The 21,102-nt window shown below is 34.3% G+C and overlaps 1 pseudogene; it reads right to left on the reverse strand.

The window, feature by feature from the left end:
* Positions 1-19,176: 19,176 nt before the first annotated feature.
* LOC133195025 (uncharacterized) lies at positions 19,177-20,766 on the reverse strand (annotated as a pseudogene).
* Positions 20,767-21,102: the final 336 nt, after the last annotated feature.

Here is a 21,102-nt window from a genome sequence, read left to right on the forward strand (position 1 = left end):
GAAAAAATCGTGATATATCACGGTATGAAATTTTTGGTGATACTAGAAAAATGTTAAAAGTCACCCGTGCATAGTATAAGGAGTCACTTTTTAGTTTGTTGGGTATGTCAGGATATCAACGGCAATTGAAAGTGTGGGATATTTCTGCATAACGGGCAAAGTTGTAAATGTCGATAAAATCAACATACTTAACTTTCAAAGCTATCACAGAGAAACATTTGAAAATGTAAATAAGTTAACCAAATAATATACAACTCGCGATCACGACAACGTCCATTCCTTCGCTAGTCTAATCATTACAAAGTTGCGTCCTTCTCTTCCGTTGATCAAATTGTCTTCCTAAACAAGAACTGTAAAGCATTTTTTATTATATATATATATATATATATATATATATATATATATATATATATATATATATATATATATATATTATTTGATCATGTCTTTTGTGTTTGTTTGATTAATAAAATAAGTACAAAAAATAATAAAAAATAAATGAAAGAAAACATCGATGGAGTAAACATGTCTCAATGAAATCAACAAACTTTTACATGTGTATGCACTTTTCCGAGTACCCGGGTACTCGATCGGAAAACTGTCCGAGTAACTGATTATCAAATATTGACCGATTTGACATCCCTAGTTTAAACGCAATAAGTATTGCGTTTAATCGCAATAGTCATTGCGTTTAAACGCAAAAGATTGCGTTTAATTGCAATGTATATTGCGTTAAAACGCAAAATAGTTTGCGTTTAATCTCAAAAAATTGCGATTAAACGCAATCTTTCGCGTTTAAACGCAATAACTTCGCGATTAAACGCAATAGTTTTTGCGTTTAAATGCAATAATATTGCGATTAAACGCAATACTTTTGCGATTAAACGCAATACTTTTGCGATTAAACGCAATAATTTTGCGATTAAACGTAATAATTTTTTAGTTTAAACGCAATACTTTTGCGTTTAAACGCAATATTCTTTGTGTTTAAAGGCAATAATCTTTGTGTTTAAAGGCATTCATTTGTATCAAACCTTGCAGAGTACAATGGACCCACGCATACTTAGATCTTTTATTTCTTTCTCTTTTTACTTAATAGGAAATTGTGTATTGTCTTACTTTATATAATCAGATTTCTCGGAGCAAACGCTCTCTGAAAGGATAAATCACTAATAAGAATTTACAGAGGAGAAAAAAAATGTCGGGTTGTAAAAGCAAAGGCAACCTAAGAACGAGACATGTCTTAATTAAGCTTATTATTCTCTACATTCTAAATGAAGTTTTGGTCAGTTGCTCTGTTGAAATAAACTGTCCCCTACGTTGCAGTCACAAGTTTAACCCATGTTTAAAGGGATTTTTGGAAAGGACTGAGGAAATGTTGGAATTATGTACAACATGATGAAGTATTCAGACTTAAATGTACGTTCATAATCCTTCCTATGGTTGCATACAGTAAACACAAGAATATAATTGATGGATTTATATGAGATCAAAATCAAATGAAAACAGATTGATCGACATGTGTACTACATGTATCAGATTGACAACTGCTATAAATACAACTGAAACATTCTCTATAAGTTTTGATATAAGTAAGCAATTGATCAGAGACTTCATTAAGAGTTTTGGGTTCTAAAACATTTAAGACATTCAGGTTGTTATGATGCCATTGTTTTACTACAATTTTCAAAAACTGGAAAATTTTGCAAAAAGACTCAAAACAAATCGGATCTTCTTAAAGTTGAAGTGTCGGATCCTAGTACATGAACATGTAATTATAAGCTTTGACCAATTCATGTTTGATTTTGAAACTACAGTATCATTGTGTTTAAATGCAAAACAAATCCTTATAAGGAAGGATTATTGCGTTTAAGCGCAAAGATTATTGCGTTTAATCGCAAAAATTATTGCGTTTAATTGCAATACTATTGCGTTTAATCACAAAATTATTGTGTTTAATCGCAAAAATTATTGCGTTTAAACGCAAAAATATTGCGTTTAAACGCAAAATATCATTTCGTTTAAACGCAAAAAGTATTGCGTTTAATCGCAAAAGTATTGCGTTTAAACGCAAAAGATTACGATTAATCGCAATCTTTTGCGTTTAAACGCAAAGTGTTTTGCATTTAAATGCAACATACATTGCGATTAATCGCAATCTGCTGCGTTTAAACGCAATGATTATTGCGATTAAACGCAATGTTTTGCGTTTAACGCAATAATTATTGCGTTTAAACGCAATAAAAAAAAATTCTTTCTCTTAACTGGCCTCTATGGGCTTCCGTTAATACTAGTATTCTCACTAAATTGTTTTTAGTACAAAGTATATCTCTTTTTTTATATTCATAAGTGATTTATAAATTTACGATTTTATACAAAGGATTTTACAAGAAATACATTAATGGAGTGTGTAAGATATTTGCACAATCGCTACGAGCGTCCAATATTTATTAATGATAAATAAAATTTAGACTATATATTACATTTTGTTTATATGCTACAGTTGTATATTACCCGTATACATTTTGAACACTTCACATTCATCGGGCTGTGCAGCATATCGGCATCATGTTTGTAACAACGTCATGTGACCAAACTCTATGTCAATAAAATGAGCACCCGTAGAGTTAACGTCCTTTAAAATATGTCAGAGATATAATTGGTAAAAATACATTTTGAGTATAAAGATATTATATTTGTCTTCTTCGTTTGATGATAAAACATTTGAATTCAGTGCTATCTTTTATCTCTGATTTTCATGTACATGATTTATAATGTACATGTGTATTTGCAACAAAAAAATTTTCTTTTCTGTTGATCTCACAGTATGTATATCTGATTCGTAAATATTACTTTTTTAAAATAAAAATTATATACTTTTCTTCTTCGGATCAAAAATATGTCATTAAATCCCCAGAAGTATTTTGAACTATTGTTGAAATACTTTAAAATGCTTCAGTGTTTTGATGCTTTACACCATTCTTTACTTGTTTATTTATGATTTTAACTACCACGCAAATGTGTTTAGCGAAAAAAATATCCACAAGTTGAAAAGGAATACTGAAAATAAGTGCCCTTAATTTTTCTGATATTTCCATGATAAATAATTCAACAGCCCAAGAAAGAATTAATACAGTATATTATTCTCAAGTATTAATAAATCTTCATGAATGTATACAACATTGTTTTATTCTGTTTTTATGTAGTCCTCATCAAGTTGCTTAGCAGTCAAATCGGCAACACGCGCACATTTTTACAAGAAATATTTTTTCCTAGTTTCGATTCCCAATACAAGTATTACACTGTTTGCTTAACATTACACCGGAGCTATTCCTGTCCAGTGCTAAGAACGTTTAATTAAGGTTTAATTTTGCATTTTCGCCATATCTTGAGCACTGCACACACAATTTTCAAGCACAATATTCCGAGAAATTAGTTTTCCTATTTGAGTGAATTCGTTAAAAACACAGCCACCACGTACAGGCACAGACTGCCTTTCCTTGAGAATTATTTACGTCATATTTTTTTTTTACCCATATTACAAGTATAGAGTGCAACACAAGTATAGACAGTCCATGAATGCATTCCAGTCTGTTACTAATTGATAATGAGATGCGAAAATCAACTTCATTGATAGCTCTCTGCATGATGCAAGGGTGATAATAGAATACTTGTTTTTAGTTACATTGCCTGAAATAAGAGTCTAGAAGAAGAAATAATAGTTTATATGGATATAAGTTATATAGAACGTACGCATGTACATGTAAGTACATTGTAAATCAATTTTATGCGAAATTTTCTACTAAATAACTCAATTCCAGTTCGAGTTTTAAATACTTATTAAAATCCCATCTGAGTTTTAAAAATATGTACTTATTCAATCACTACATTACATGTACATGACATATAATAAACCGTTTTAATTAAGTATTTGCGCCATAGATGCAGCAATTGTTAGCTACATGGTACACAAGTGATGAGTGCCGACACGATTTTAAATGAACTGCAATGTATAGAGATAAGCATGACAAGAATCGCCCGTATCTACTAACAGTGGATTTTTGTACAATATAGATGCATATCTTTACCTTACTAATTGACCCCTATTATTAGAACTGCATGTAACCCAGTTTTACACTAAAATAGCCGAAAGAGAGTCGGGGATTTCCAGTTGCATATTTTTAGAAAACCCAGTGGAGTTATCTAACTTGTTTAGTGGCGCTGGATCGCGAACGGAAGTAGATTTAAGAGGACAGTAAGCGCTTTGCGCTGCGCTTAGCGCTTAAAAACACTATCGCACAGGAAATTTGTCTTTTCCCACAATAATGTTGTCTTAATGCATGAAATAACCCTTAATTCATGAGATGAACTTATGTGCAATTTCTAGCGATAATACCAGAGGAAATAAGGAGGTGGTAATGACACACTGGCGTTCCCTATTCAAGTATTATATCTAAATAACATGTGTTTACATGTATCTGAAATTAAAGGAAATGTGATATATTATTAATCATATTTCCGTCTATGAAGGAAATATAGGTTCCACATCCAGTGCGAGTTAGTGACCCATATTCTCACACCCGAGTTCTGCCAGATTAGAAGAAATCTACTTTTTTGGCACTCCCCACGTGTGCGGACGTTCCGTTATTGTATTTGCAAAGAACCAGTTGTTAGTGATATCTCTGCCTGGCACAAGTGTAAGTGTGGCGACATCTCTGCTTGTCCCTAATTGAAGTGCACAGGTGCCTTGATTCCTTTCCATTGCACTTGATCTCTACCAGTAATGAATGCGCAAATATGGACGTCCATCCTAGCGCACCGTCTCAGTTCCTTATATGCTTAGTACAGACATTGATTGTTTAAAGATTGCACATTGTACATATTTCCAACCCTTCTGATTTATCCTTCTATATGAAGAGTTCATCAAGTATTTATTTATTTATTTATTTATTTATTTTATTTTAAGATCCCACGGAAATCTCAGGCAGTGATCGTGACAAACCTTGCACATTGATAAAATGTGATCTATGATTCTTTTTTTTATAACCAAGCTAAAACAAATAATGTTAAATGTCAATTACACTGAAAGCGAAGAACAATGCGTGTATAACTTCCGTACAATCTGCTCATTTTACATGAGACTGCAAATTAAGATATATATTCACTAGAAATAGTTTATCCCTGTACATGTAACTAGGCTGAATAAAATATTCAAACAGTCGTTAAATATTTAGAAGATTTTAGTCTCTTCTGGAGTACAGTAGGTGACGTTTTTATGTAAATTCTAGAATACTTACATGTATCATGTTGTAAATTCTAACACACGTATGTTGTAAATTTTGAATGTTCCCGGTAGAGGTAAATTCAAAAAGTTCATTAATGTAAATTTTGCATTTACCCCTAACTAGTTAATTCAAAATTTACAACAAGATACGCAGATATTTTTCATCGAACAGTTTCAATCGATTCACATGTATATTCTTCCATGATTAGATTAAACAACAGAGGCTTGAACATACACGCTTGCTACTTACAGTGAGAATAGAGTTTTTTGTAGGTGGAATTTGAATGTTTCATATGTTGATAAACATTATGATTTTCGATGCACCATTGTCAGTCAGTAATAACAGTTTCACTAACATTGGACGGGGACGATCGAACCATCAACTCCTCGTTTATCAATTCGTATATTTCACGTGAAGGAGCTTCTGTTTCACGGTATTCAGTCCTGGTTGTACTATAATAATTGAAACGGAACTTGATGGCGTGAAGTACCAAAACAATCATCAGAAAAATTACAAAAATTGATCCGATGGAAACAATTAATTTTATGGCAACTGGATTACTTCGGAATTGTTTGCTGCCAGTTCTTTTATTATCTTCTGTTGCTATTACAAATGAATTCGTCTGGGTTGCCGTCGTAGGCGGAAATTGTCCACTTGTTATCGATTCAGTCATCTCTACCGAGCCTCCTGAAAGTGTCGCTAAGACGGTTGTATCATTATCATTGCTTTCGTTTGACTTTTTTGGAATTATATTTGTTGCTGAAAAGTAATAAAATTATATATATATATATATATATATATATATATATATATATATATATATATATATATATATATATATATATATATATATATATATATATATATATATATAGTAAGTAGAAGCGACTTTTGCCAGCAATGGACAGTCAGGAATAGCGATGGGAACAAAAGTCGCTCCTACATAAGCAACCCTATTTCTAGGCTTTCTAGAAGAAACACTATTTCTGGCGAGGATCAAAACGTTGGCCATGGGGGGAAAGTACAGAGCTTGAACAACCGAACCAACAATCTCAGGTAGAACTCGGAAGGGGACGAAAAATTTGCTGAAGAAACTGTCAAGGTAATGGAACAACCATTAAATAGAAACAGAAGCCAGATTAGCCTTACTGAGGGAGATCATATCGCTGCAAAATATGATAATGCCTGGTATATCTCAAAAATTCTACAAATCGACAATTCTGACGACGAGGTGGAGGTAATTTTCATGGAGAAAAAAAAAAAACCCAACAATTTTTCAAGTGGCCAACAAGGGATGACATCCTTTGGATACCAATGAAAGATGTTATTTGTAAAGTAACTGAACCAGTGTACATAGAGAAATCCAAGGGATTTTTGAAGAGCTGCATGTCCTTATACATATTTTTTGTTTGTGTTTAAAAATTCCCATTATAGACTCAATAATGGACCCGTAAACACAAAGAACCAAAACTTAATACAGACACTGTACGGAGCGATATTTGTATGGCGATATAGATCTCTTAAACAAGCCAGGAAAAGTGACGACAGAATTGCTTTAAGATATGTAGGACATACAAAATTAAAAATATACAAAATATGAAAAAAAAAATCATTGACTAGATTTTTTCAGCTCAAGGTCCTGTTCCTCCTGAAGGTCTTTATTCCCTGTCATTAGCAACAATATTGACGTTTTTAACTTTTCATACCTGTCTGAAGAGCCAACATGGCCGAAAGTTTATATATATATATATATATATATATATATATATATATATATATATATATATATATATATATATATATATATATATATATATATATATATATATATATATATATAAACAAAAAACAAAACTTGCACCTCGTTGTTTGAATAAAAAAAACAAAAATACAATACTTGCACCTCGTAGTTTGAATATAATCTTGAAACAAAATATATGAAATATAAAATAAAATGCTTATGAAAATTTGCTTACAAGTACTTAGAGGGCATTGCCCATTAATATGGTGACAACTGTTTCTACACAAATTTGGACATCGAATCTGGCATTCCATTCCAAATACTCCATTTCTGCATTTTTCTCTGCAGTTCCAACTGATATAGCCATCTGGACATGCTATAATAGAGTTGGAGATTATATTTATTTTGAAAGCACATGAATTTTTATTTTTATTTTTGTTTTTATTTTTTTTATTTATTTATTTATTTATTTATTTTTTTTGCTTTCTGTGTAGAAATTCTTTGTCGTTTTACATTCATTTGTGAATAAATTATCCAGATTTAAAAGTGAAAGTTTGTTGCCTCAAAAAATGACTCTAATTAAGGAGGTTGGATCCTGCCATCAAAAGTAATGAGCATTTTTTATCAAGTATATTTTTAGAATTTAGACACATAGCTTATTTAAAAATCAAAACAAAAAACGGAGGTCAATGCGCTTCTTTTGGCGCTACAGAGCATTTAGTTTGACCTTTTTGCACTCTAAATACGTCTTACATATAAATCAATTTTAAAAGTTTTTCCTCCAATATGTTCTATTCAAATAAATTATGGGAACAAACACAGTCTTATGTCATCTTGAATAGACACATTAAAATTTGTGACAATGAAAATTTTTTTCAAATTACTCCGCATGTTCAATAATTTGACCTTTTTGCACTTCAGAAAATTTCATTTTTCTGGCATTAAAAATTTAACAAGCAAAAATGTCATTTGAAAGTAATGACATTTTACTGAATTTAAGAAGAATAGTTTAAAGTATCTTATATATTTAGAAAAGAAAATTAAAAGTGGGGGTCTATGATGTTAATTTTTAGATATTTCTAAAATAGTGCTAATTTTAAGCTGAAAAAAGGGATATTTTTTTTTCTTGACTTTCACAATATATTTGCTATATTTATCAAATATGATGATAGAATTCATGACAGTTTATTTAGTATATAATTTAGGACCAGTATAAAACAGTTCACTGCACAAAATAACTCTGTGTGCAGACTGCATGGAAAAATAGGAATTCAAACTTAACATACTTTAAATACTTGGAAAGAGAAAAAATGATCATTTTCTTCTAAAAAACCTTCCGCCACAAAATATAGTTCCTCACTTTATTCTTTTGGTATGGAATTTAATCATGGAGTTTAAACTGAATATAGTTTAATTGGCATTGTAGAATCCAAAATTATTGTAAGAATTAAAACTTTATGCAGAATGTTTGAAATATAGGTTAAGATATAAATCTGCTCAAAAGCTCAGGAGCGAACCTCGTTAAGTCCAATAAAACAAATGCAATTTAAGAAAGTTCACACACCGACAAACACACACACACGTATTTTTTTTTTTTTTTAATTTTTTTTTAAATCAAAGCGGGAAAGTCCATGGTAAACTGTTAATGGCGACGGAATATTCTCTACCTTTATCATTCACGTCTGCTATTATCAACGGTGGATCGTAGACTGACTTTCTCGCACAAGGTACGCCATTTTCTCAAATTAACGAATTTAAAAATAACCCTTACATACTATTACTTTTCAGAGAGTTTGTTTGTTTGTTTGTATGTTGTTTAACGTCCCTCTCGAGAATTTTTCACTGATATGGAGAAGCCACCACTTGTCGGTGGAGAGCTGCAAATTTTTTCCTATGCTCGGCACTTACGGCCATTGAGCATTGAGGGATCTTTGTCGTGCCAGCACCTACTGCGACACGGGACCTCGGTTTATACGGTCTCATCCGAAGGACGGTCTCCACGTCCCACAGTGGGATTCAAACCCGCGACTTAAGGATCAACTCCATACCTCGCGACTCTAGAGCAGACGCTCTAACAACTGCACCACGCGGGCGACCCTATTCAAAGAGTCCTTGAGACAAAGAAATAACTGACTATAGATAATTCTTCAAAAAGGTTTGCGTGCCAGTTTCTACGTACTATGATAAATCAAGACATTAATTGAAAGATTATCAAGGCTCAGTTTTACTTGAGATTTGAACTTTAGCAATATAGATTCTGATTACCACTGAATCATTTTAATACAGATGGGAGGGGGGTATAAGGTTCGTAAACAACAACAATTAAACTGATTGAATAGGCGCTATTTATCGTTCTTAGTTAGGTTAACTTATGGGTATGTGTTACCCACAAAATTAACCAATATTGATCCATGAAATCCACAAAAATTGATCCCGCATGAATTAAGGTAGTACACAATAGAGAGGCCAAAATGTTCCTCAAATTCATTTTTTTTTTTTTTTTTTTTTTTTGAAAATTTGATATTTTGTTCTAGGATACAAAATCTCCCTTAATAATATGTAAAATCATGTAATATGAAAGAAATTCAATATCACATTTTTGGCCCCAATAGTTTGAAATATGGCCTATCATACCCCTGTAAGAAGATTGTGAAATCAGACATTCGACAAGAGAATGTGCCTTATCTAAAAATTATAAATTGATTATTGCAAACTTGCATGATGCTTTTTAAAAAGGCAACTTTTTTGTTACTTAAATTCAGTAAAATGTAATGATACTGGTAAAGAGCCAGGCCCACGAAGGGTCAAAATATGCCCTGTAAAATGGTCAAAATGAAACTGAAGTTTCAGCCAAATATTTTTTGCTTAAAAGATAGTCTATAGGTATTGTAGTTTATCAAAGTGGAAAAATCTTGGAGTTCTGTACCTGTATACCTGAAATCTACAGCCCCAAAATACATGAGATACAGGAATTTGCTTAAATGTATCACATTTTTGGGATGAAATGATCATTTTTTTTATAGAGCACAGGCCTGCCCCAAACTTATTTAGGGTTCAGTTTAAAAATAACATCAAGATATTTCTATTTTTGTTAAAATTTTTGTGGGGCAGATGTGTGCTAATACCTGGAAAAGAACATTCTACAAAAATCCGAATTTCCTCATTTTCAACCCTTTTGTCCATTGTAATTGATACGATTATAGATTTTGTTAAAAAATTAAATATTTTTCATATAAATTATAATACTACGATTTAAAGTTGTTTACAAACACTTTAGTAGGTGTATAGGTCCACTATTTCATTGTGTTTTTTTTTTTTAATGGGAAACAGGTTTTACTGTAATTAGTTGAATCCCACACTAGAGGTAATCAAACGTCTTCTGTGCACATTAAAACCTTCCTTTGAAGTTATGCATATATAACCTCCCTGAAACGCGCTACTACCCCAAAAAAGCGTGTAACTTTCGTGCGCTTTTCGTTTCGTGCAAACCGTGTAGCGTTTCGTGTAAACCGTGCAGCGTTTCGTGCAAATCGTGTAGCGTTTCGTGTAAACCGTGCAGCGTTTCGTGTAAGCTCCGAAGCGTTTCGTGCAAACCGTGTAGCGAGCGTGCGAGAAGCGTGTGAGAAAAGTGCGACTTTCGTGTAAGAACCGTGTGAGAAACGTGTAGGATTCATTCGGAAGTCATTTCATTTTAAATATGGCTATCAATGGGTCAGGGTGTCAAATATTGTTGTTTATAGCTAATATTATTCGGAGATATTATACTGGATGTATTTTAAGAGTGAAATTTAAAAAAAAAGTATGAGAGCAAAAAAAAATAAAATTACACGGTAATGTATATTTAATTTGTTTTTCTTTATTTTTTCTCTCAAAAATAAAGATGGACAGGAAATTTATTCAAATTAATTACATGTAATTACAGTGTATATGCAACATTTTGAATGAATTGATTTTAATGCACAATCGGAGTGATCATATCTTTTTCATTTTATTTTCCAAAGAAAGCAACAAACGAAATTTCAAACGAAATTTTATCAGGACTCCGCTCTTGTCTATTTATTACCAGATTGTATTAAATAATTTTAATCAAAACTGTGTGTCATTAATAGTCTTCTAACACATAGCATTGGTTGATTAATAATTGAAAAATAAGAGTATATTCACATGCATTTACGAACGTAGGATTAGAAATTACGGAGGAGGGGGGGGGGGCGCATTTCAAAAACGCAAGCTTTAAATTTCCATATTTGTCGGTACCGGGTGTTAAAAAGTATAGTTGACTTTCTTCTGTATAAAGAAATAAATACTTAATTGATATGGTGCATCGGATGCACCACTTAAAATATATTGGAATATTTAAATCTTCAACTTTCCATTTGCAATGTGCGACTGTCAAGGTCATTTACATGTACAACAGCGACCACGGGCTCCACTTGTTCTGCTTTTATCTTTTGTCAATCATGGATGAAATACACCCGAGATTAACGATTGAGTTTAAATTTGTGATATTAAATGCTTATTTTTTTTTATTTAATTGGTACACATAATACCCGTGGATTTTATTTTTAATCGACCTGAATTTCCGTGATCAGTGGATTTTTCGGCAGTCACAATAAAAAAGAGTTTAGAAATAAATTATAAATAACAATTACATATCAGTTGTTTTATAAATCAGGCAGCTTTAATTTGTATTTTTCAAAAATATTCGATTTTTCATGTAATGTACTTGGACATGTATACACGAATATTGCGTGGTGAGTTGTGCCGTGACTATTTGTAGATTACATAATATTTCCCCTCTACCGAGTTTTATAATGAAGGAATTTACAAGGTGATGGGTACATGTATATTGTTGTCATTTTAGGTACATGTAGACAGAGCTAATTATCCTTTATACCCCTCTCCCCGCGGGTTTCTCTTCCATTCTTCCATATAGAATTCTAATGTTAAAATAAACTCTTTTATAAAACGTTTAAATGTTAAAACTACCATTTGGTATAAAATGTTTTATTTTATTAAATCTCGCTGGAGACATGACTATTCTTTAAGCACAGTTACTTGTTTCTCTAATATTTTTTCCCTAGTATAATTACTGAAACGACTGCCGGTGGTCTTTAGCCATGTCAGATTTACAGATACACAAGTAAGATCTCGGTAACCCCCTCCTCGCCCCCCCCCCCCCAACCAAAAGAGAGAAAGAAAAAATGCATAACCATCTTCTTTTCTGCAATGTACTTATTAATTTTGCATATTAAAGAGGTGAACCTGAATTAATTAAATAAAATAAACTTACTGCTAAATCGTAAGAAAATCGATCCGTTCATGGAAATAAACACAGTACAATATTTATCAAAATTATTTACTAAAGTTATATTTCGCTAATAAACGAGTTTTTTAATATAATACTTAAAAAAAATAATACCGAAAGAAATTATGAGGGACAAAATAGATCTTTCTCTTGCAGTGTAAATTTATAGAAAAAAGGATGTACACTGGCGATGATGGGCATATCACCTTAAAAAAAAGGGGATTACAAAGGGAAAGACAATCATGAATTATTAACTACTAAACTTTGAATATTTCTAATAGTTTATAAACATGTAGTACAGGTGTAGCGAGTTTTAATTTAAAACGTGCTCTGAAAGATTGCGACTCTTAATTAATCTATATTTAACCCGTAAAAAAAAAAATAAATAATGCCCGAGAGATTCCGAATAGAAAATCCAGATCGAGGCCAAAGCGTGCGAGAATCGTGTCCAAAGCGTGTGAGAAACGTGTACAAAGCGTTCCGTGCAGCCTTTCGTGCAAAGCGTTTCGTGTAAACCGTGTAGCGTTTCGTGTAAACCGTGCAGCGTTTCGTGCAAACCGTGTAGCGAGCGTGTACCGTTCGTGCAGCGTGCTTGTGGGGTAGTAGCACGTTTCAAGGAGCAAAATAAAAAAAGAGGCCCAAGGGCCTTAACGGTCACCTGAGTATGATAAAACAATTTCAAGGATGCATAGAGTATAAAATGAACTGAAAGGTGAAGCTTTGTTGCCCAAAAGCAAGAGAAAGGGTGATCATGATCAACAAAATAATTGGTCTTAATATTCATTAACAGTTCATAAATTAGATTCTAATCTGTTCCCCATTTATCACTATCACTATACAGTATATTAACAAATTATCAATGCTTCTGTACTATTTTAATCCTTTGTTGAAATCTCTTACATTGGCATCTCTTGGTCTTTGATGAATATTTAATAAGACAAGTTATTTTTGTCTCATTTTTATTTATCTACTACTTACAAGTCTATCTGATCATTAAAACTATGAAAGTACTTTTTGTATTATACAATAAAAGTTTTTGCAAAATTCTCTTATTCTATTTACCTTTCAAGTACATTATTTACAGTGATAAATTATCAAAAGTAAATGGTAAAGGGGAATAACTCCTCTCCGTAGAATACAAACTAATAGAGCCCTGGCCAGGACCAGAACACTTGACCAAATGGTCCAGATGTTCAAAAATCTGGTAAAAATTCCCTTCCTTATTAAAACTTTTACTCTGTTTGCCTCAGATATGCCCAGGTGCGGAGAAGATTTTTAAATAAATAATGCATTTTTACTACAGATTCACTATATTATCAATAGAGCCCCCAACCCCAACCCCCCACCCCCAAAACACCAGAGCTTCTGACCCTGGGACCATATGTTTGCTCATCATCACTTTGTTTATCTGCTTAACACTAAGGAGCAAACAGGATTATTTAATAGAATTAATGCATTTTCACTAAATTATCAAGAGCCCCACCCTCACAACAGCACATCTGACCCAGGGGTCATGAAATTCACTACTCTGGAAGAAGCACACTTGCTCATCATAACTATACACATAGCTTCTTTGCTTTTTTAACCAGAAGAAGAAAAGAATATTTTCAAAGAAATTTTGCTTTTTCACTTTATAATCAATAGAAGCCCCCCCCCCCCTTCACCAGAACCCTTAAACCTGGGGTCATAAAATTCACAATTTTGGGAAGAGGCATCCTTGTGTATCATAACAATGTACTTTAGCCTGTTTAAGCAATACCCAGGGGCAGAGAAGATTTTCAAAGAAATAATTCACCTTCACTATAGGATCTATATAGCCCCACCCTAGCACCAGAACTCCTGTCCCCAGGGCCATGAATTTCACAATTTTGGAAGAGGCATCCTTGCTTATCATAAAAATGTACTTAGTTTGTTTAAATAATACCCAGGTGCAGAGAAAAAGATTTTTAAAGAATTAAAACATTTTCACTTTATAATCAATAGAGCCCCGCCCTAACACCAGAACCCCTGATCCAGGGGCCACGAATTTCACAATTTTGAAAGAGGCATCCTTGATTATCATAACTATGTATTTAATATGTTTCAATAATACCCAGAAGTAGAGAAGAAGATTGTCAAAGGATTAATGCATTTTCACTATATAATCAATAGAGCCCCACCCTAACACCAGAACCCCTGACCCAGGGGCCATGAAATTCACAATTTTGAAAGAGGCACTCTTGCTCATCATAACTATGTACTTAGTTACTGAATTTAATACCCAGGAGCAGAGAAGAAGATTTTCAAAGGATTAATGCATTTTCACTATATAATCAATAGAGCCCCGCCCTAACACCAGAACCCCTGACCCAGGGGCCATGAATTTCACAATTTTGGAAGAGGCACTCTTGCTCATCCTAACTATGTACTTAGTTAGTTTATTTAATACCCAGGAGCAGAGAAGAAGATTTTCAATGAATTTATGCATTTTCACTATATAATCAATAGAGCCCCACCCTAACACCAGAACCCCTGCCCCTGGGGCCATGAATTTCACAATTTTGGTAGAGGTACTCTTACTCATCATTACTATATACCTAGTAAGTTTATTTAATACCCAGGAGCAGAGAAGAAGATTTCCAAAGAACTAATGCATTTTCACTATATAATCAATAGAGCCCCACCCTAACACCAGAACCCCTGCCCCTGGGGCCATGAATTTCACAATTTTGGTAGAGGACTCAATGCTTATCACAATGATGCCAACAGTTTGACTGCTTTATGTCCAGGAGTAAAGAAGAAGATTTTTAAAGATTGCATTAATTTTGGTGGTTTTAGCCCCACCCCTCAGGCCCCAGGGGGGCAGGGACCATGAAATTCACAATTTTTGTTCCCCTTCACCCATAGATGCTATATGCCAAATTTAGTTGAAATTGGTTGAGCGGTTTCAGAGAAGAAGCTAAAAATGTTCAAATGTTAACGCACATCGCACGACGCACGACGCACGCCGACGGACAAAAACGGATAGCAATAGGTCGCCTGAGTGACTCAGGTGACCTAAAAATGCATTAAAAATAAAAACAACCAAATAAGAGCTACATTACTTTTCGGAAAACCATTACTTTTGAAGTTGTGTACCGGTACTGGGAGTATATTCAAAGTTTATACGTCATGTTCGCTATTGTTATTGTTTGGCATTGCTCAGTAAAATGGACAAAATGAAATACGCACGTATAATTATAACAAGTAAAATTCAACATCTTTATCCCGAATTAAAATCATGGCTTTTGCATAAACCATGTTCGTATACCATGATATATCGGTCTACGCAGCTATGTTAAGGCTTCCCGAAGCTTTAAAATGCGCTCAAAACATAATATGTCATTGCGAGGTCGATTTTGGTTTTAATTTATAAGTATTGAACTTTAGTACTTCCAATTTATATAAAGGATTTCCTCGGCTATATATTAGCATATTTGTTATGATATCACATGACTTTGTTGATCACGTGATGGTCATTTAAAATTTTTTGAAATGTTTATATAAATCGCTTCGGCGCAACTGATTAACACAATGATTATTAACATTTTGTTATATAAATAAACTCATCGTATCCTTGTGTATCCGAAATGTGCTTGGGAAAAGTCATAGTATTACTCGGGTACAAAATATTTCCTGAGAAATTCAACTTACCTACAAATTTGAGGGTATTTTCCACACAATATCGTAATCTGTATTAAAACAAAGCCAACACACATTTTTCCCAAGCAAGATTCAGTTAGAGAACAACCTCTTCTTACAAATTTCCACAAAAATTCTCAGATTAATCCTCATTAATCACCTGCGCCAGACTCTTTTATACACACAAAATAAATTCTACCTGCAACCACGGGTATAAAACAGAGTACATTTCAAAAGTATATTTTTCTTAAGCATTTTGAACATGATGAATTTCAATCAAGGGTAGGTAAGCGGTGTATTTTTAAAATATTCGGACATCTAAGACTTAAAAAACCTTTAACGACCCGTGAATTTTGCAATAGCTATCTAGCATTTTACATGCAGTTTGAAATTAAGTGTAAAGTTCATGACACTCTCCCCGTCATAACACCTCAAGTTTGCAGTGACCTGACGTCATATTTTGGTAGTTCAGAGATGTGAAGGCACAGAGTGCACTGTCATATTCTACGGGAAGCCTTAACCTACCTGCGTATACGAACTACCTTCAAGAAGATCGATCTACAGCAGGTGAGAAGTGAACGTATAGGTTTCACTAAATACCAGGAACGACATGAAAACGTACTAAAACAAAAATAAAAACAAATTCATTTTCTTTTTTTCATTTAATACTAATAGATTAGGGTAAATTCGTCAAGAAATGTTAATCCTCTTTTTTCAGGCATTAATAAAGCTATAAAGGTTGTAGGAAGAAATAAAGTATGTGAAAAGAAAAGAAAAATAGCTTCTCACAGGATTCGAACTCTCTCAAAAGGTCAAGGTTAGGCATAAGACTGAATGCGTTGACCACTAAGATGGCTTTTTGTCATCGATGTGTGTCAGTGTGCTTTAGATAAAGGAATTTGTTGAAACAAAATATATTTTTCATAAATATTCGATTTTCGTATTGAATGGATTCAAACTCCATTTTTTAAAATAGATTTTACATTAACTTTTCCATCTTTTAAACATTAATGTAGAATGGAGACTTGACCCATTCATATTAAAAAAAAATCAGTTTTAGAGCTCTATTATACCCATTTTCCACTAAATATAAGTAACTGTCAGCTTTAGAAAATAATTATTAATTAATAAATCATGCGATAAGGTAAATGAATCTTATGTGTTTACGATGACATAACTGACGACATAATTTCAGAAAAAATATAACTTCCGCGAACATTGGAAATTGAGAAATATATTATCTCAGAGCGGAGGATTGTCCTCGTCTTTTACGCCCTTTTTCTTTTATCAGTCATTTGCAGTTAAATTAAAAGCTATACTTTCAGATTTATACGTTGATTTATTTTTTTAATTATTAGACGTTTGTCTGCCTGTAAGATGCATGGACATGTCTAACTTTGTTTCATCATATTTATCGATATATGTCACATATTTGTATACTCGCTTGAGGTTGCCACTATTGTATTCATTAGTAAAGGCCTCTTTACACACAAAGAGAGACATTTCGGTACAAAAGTGTGTGTGAAATTATTACAAGTTAATGATTTTTCAAGCTCAAGAAATACTCATTATACTCACAGGTGTGCTGTTCCCTAGTAAAAGTGATGTCTTTGTCATAGCAGTCCACTATAATGAATCTGTAGTTTAATTTGTAGTAAAATTAATGTAGTCTACTTAGAATTTCTGGAAACTTCCAGCGATCTTTTTTTTTTTTTTTTTTTTTTTTTTTTTTACATTTATTAATTTCCGAACGGTGTGTCATGGGACATCGCCCATGATGATGATTTTCACTTCCCAGATTTTTTACGCGAGTATTCAGAAGGAACATGTTGACTATAAGATGGCTAAATGGTAATTGACCAGATCGTATCTGTCGACGTATTTCGTGTAGAAGAAAATGACTGAGAGACCATTTTCTTGCAATATGCAGGATATGCATTATAATGTTAAACAATAAAGCGGAGGTTTCAACAAAACTGCTTACAGGAACATATTTTTGCTATAAAATTTCATACAAATTTGAATTCAACCAGAGTCTTTTTTTAAAATGGGGATCGGTTTGGTGGATATTTGTGCATTCTGGGGGTCAATTTTCAAATATTACATAAACAAGAGTTAGCTAGATTACTTTAAACAGATGAATAATGATTTTTATCAAGAGGTTGCAAGCGCTTGTAATTTTGAAATAAATCACATGTTATCTTTTTTTGTAGTTGTCCTAAACGGTGGTGGTGGGGGGGGGGGGGGCACTTTTTTCTGACAATAGCCTTTCGCTTAACTTTGATATATATATCACATGTTATCTTTTTTTGTAGTTGTCCTAAACGGTGGGGGGGGGGGGGGTTCACTTTTTTTCTGACAATAGCCTTTCGCTTAACTTTGATATATAATTTTTTATTAAAATGCTGCCTATTGCTAAAAAGGTCGGACACTGGCGAATTCCTGTTTTAAAGGAAAGTTAGAGCCCCCTCCCCTCCACCAACGAAATAGGATTTTTTAGTAGGTGCAGTCACTGATACCTGTATATGTATAAGTATACAAAGGAAGAAATATTCTTTTTGGCATATTTAGTGAATATGTAAAAGCAAACATACTATGTTACCGGCTCCTGTGGGTGCAGTTTATGGTTTCAGCATGTTATTTTTTTTTTGCGGGGGTTGCCCTTATCACCCCCCCCCCCCCCCCCCACACACACACACTTACTTTCAAAAACATTGCTACGGGCCTTGCATTGTTAAGATCGCACAAAATATGACTGGTCATATACTTGGTATTCTATTATTAAACTGATAATGTTGTCGTGAGACGAGAAAAACAATATGATCGGCAAGAGGTAGCAATATTTATTTACCCACAAACCTGGATACACAAGACAAACAAGGCCGGAGAGGAGTCTGGCACAACGTGTATGTCTGATGTAGAATGTAGGTCATTAACAATACTCGGCACACCGAGCCCGATGATAATATATAAATGGTACTTGTACCACACTCCTCCCCTCCTTAAAAAACAGATCCATATAAATGAAATACACAGGATGAGAAATTAATTAACTTTTAAGATTCATGTAAGGAGGTTAAAGGGAAAAAATAGAAAAATATTGTACATTTTGATATATGTTTAACTTGACCAGTCCATCTGAAAAGGTGAAAAGAAAAAAAAGAAAAAAATCATAAGAAAAATTAACGTTCATAAACACGCGCAGCGTTCCTCCTGGTTGCACGTAACACGTCCTGTATTGAAACTCCTTTCAATTGGGCTACTTCCTTAGCTATATCGATGATGGCCCTGGGTCCGTCAGCGAGGTAGGGACTGTCTGTCTCAAGTATGATCTGTTCGAGGTTAAGGAACCGGATAACGTCCTGTGTGTTTCTTTCCGAAAATACCTTGGTTGATATACCAAATACAACAGAGGGTAGGCTCTCCATCCGCTCCTTGGCTTCGGTAACTGACCCGGTGAAACAGTGACGGTGGAATATGTGGCCTTCCATATCCAACATCTTGACAGCAAGCAACACATGTCTGGCGGCCTCACCTGTCCCTGCATCCCTACAATGAAATACGACCGACTTCTTTGTCTCCCTAGCCAAAACCAATAATTCTGAAAGCAGTATAGCTCCCCTACATCCTGATCTGGAGCATGGCTGCGGGCAATTGCAGGCAGTGGTCAAGTCAATACCTATTTCACCAATAGCTACACATTCTGGCAGGGACACCAGTCTCCCAAGCTCTGATATAATGTCTGGGGTTGTTTGGCTGGCAAGGTGGGGGTGGATTCCAAATGTCACCCGGATCTGTTGGTTGCTACCGGTCTGGCTCTTCCACAGAGCTGAGGGAAAACATAATTGGCCACGGCATACAGCAGATGGAAATGGCTAAGACTGCCTGGAAATGAAAAGATCTCAGTGCAATCGGAGATAATGCCCCTTGCAAACAGCTGATCCAGGTGGAAGTGAGAGTCAACAATGAGATTGTCTGAGGTCGAAAAGCCACTTAGGTTGCACGACTGCCTCCAGGCCTGAAATATGTGGTGCTTCACTGGGGGAAACTGTCGCAGTAAGGTGCAGAGTATCTGCCAATGAATAAGACAGATAACATGGTTGGGTGGTGAAGTTTCAATTTGCCTGGAACATGGGTACTGTAGTTCTCAGCGTAAAAGGACATAAGTCGGAATTCCGCATCTGTGAAATTTCCAGCAGTTGGATATAAGCGATGCTCAATGACAAAGTCCAGCAATTGTTCCAATGTTGAGACTCCTATCCAGTCTCCCAGAAGACGTAACGACCCGTGCACTAGACAGCACCAAATGTGAAGATTCTGTTCTTCGGATTGCCCTACTGAAGAGAGCGTATGAGAAGTACGAGGGTTACCTTGGTCAACATGCCTCAATTGTTGATTCTCAGTGTCACAGTTGCCACCCTGCCACCCCAAAATGATGGAAGATGGACCCGTTGAACGTGGCGCTTGACATGGACACCCAGGCTGATACCACATAAAGGACAGTGATATGAAGCGCCCTCCTGTCTAGCTGACGAGGATTTTCTTGGTGCAGGTTTGTCAATCCTGTCATCAGAAGACTGGTTCCCTGATGCCGCTGGGACTTCAACTTCGTCCGACGAACAACGAACTTCGTCAAGTACCATTAGGTCCATTGAGCAGAGGCTGCTTGTGTTCGTTGACCACACTTCATCACTCCTGTTCTGGGAAGGTGTCAATTCCTCATTGTAGTCCGGAACAAACTTGCTCTCATCCAGCTCCCCATCAGAGTACATCCTATAACAATGGATATAATAAAAAAAAAATAAGAGCTCCATTAAAAGAATTCAATAACACTGCTCAAATTTTACATGTACATACAGAAACCCTGCATGTAGTTGATGTACGGCAATAATTATTAAATACATTTGCAAATACATAAAAATAAAATGTTGATACGAGTGACGATACGTCCCTACATATCCAGCTTACTTTCAACTTATATACATTATATACAGAACCCTTAAGGACCTGTAACTGAAAAATCATTGTATTTGGTAGGGCGTCGGACTAATCTCCCTGATCTAGTCTGGTGAGAAATCTCATTAGAATTGTCATAAGAGCTCTGACCA

The sequence above is a fragment of the Saccostrea echinata genome, unplaced genomic scaffold (assembly GCF_033153115.1).
Source record: "Saccostrea echinata isolate AGI-Se365-2 ecotype Australia unplaced genomic scaffold, CSIRO_AGI_Sech_v1 ptg000029l, whole genome shotgun sequence".
Taxonomy (NCBI): Eukaryota; Metazoa; Mollusca; class Bivalvia; order Ostreida; family Ostreidae; genus Saccostrea; species Saccostrea echinata.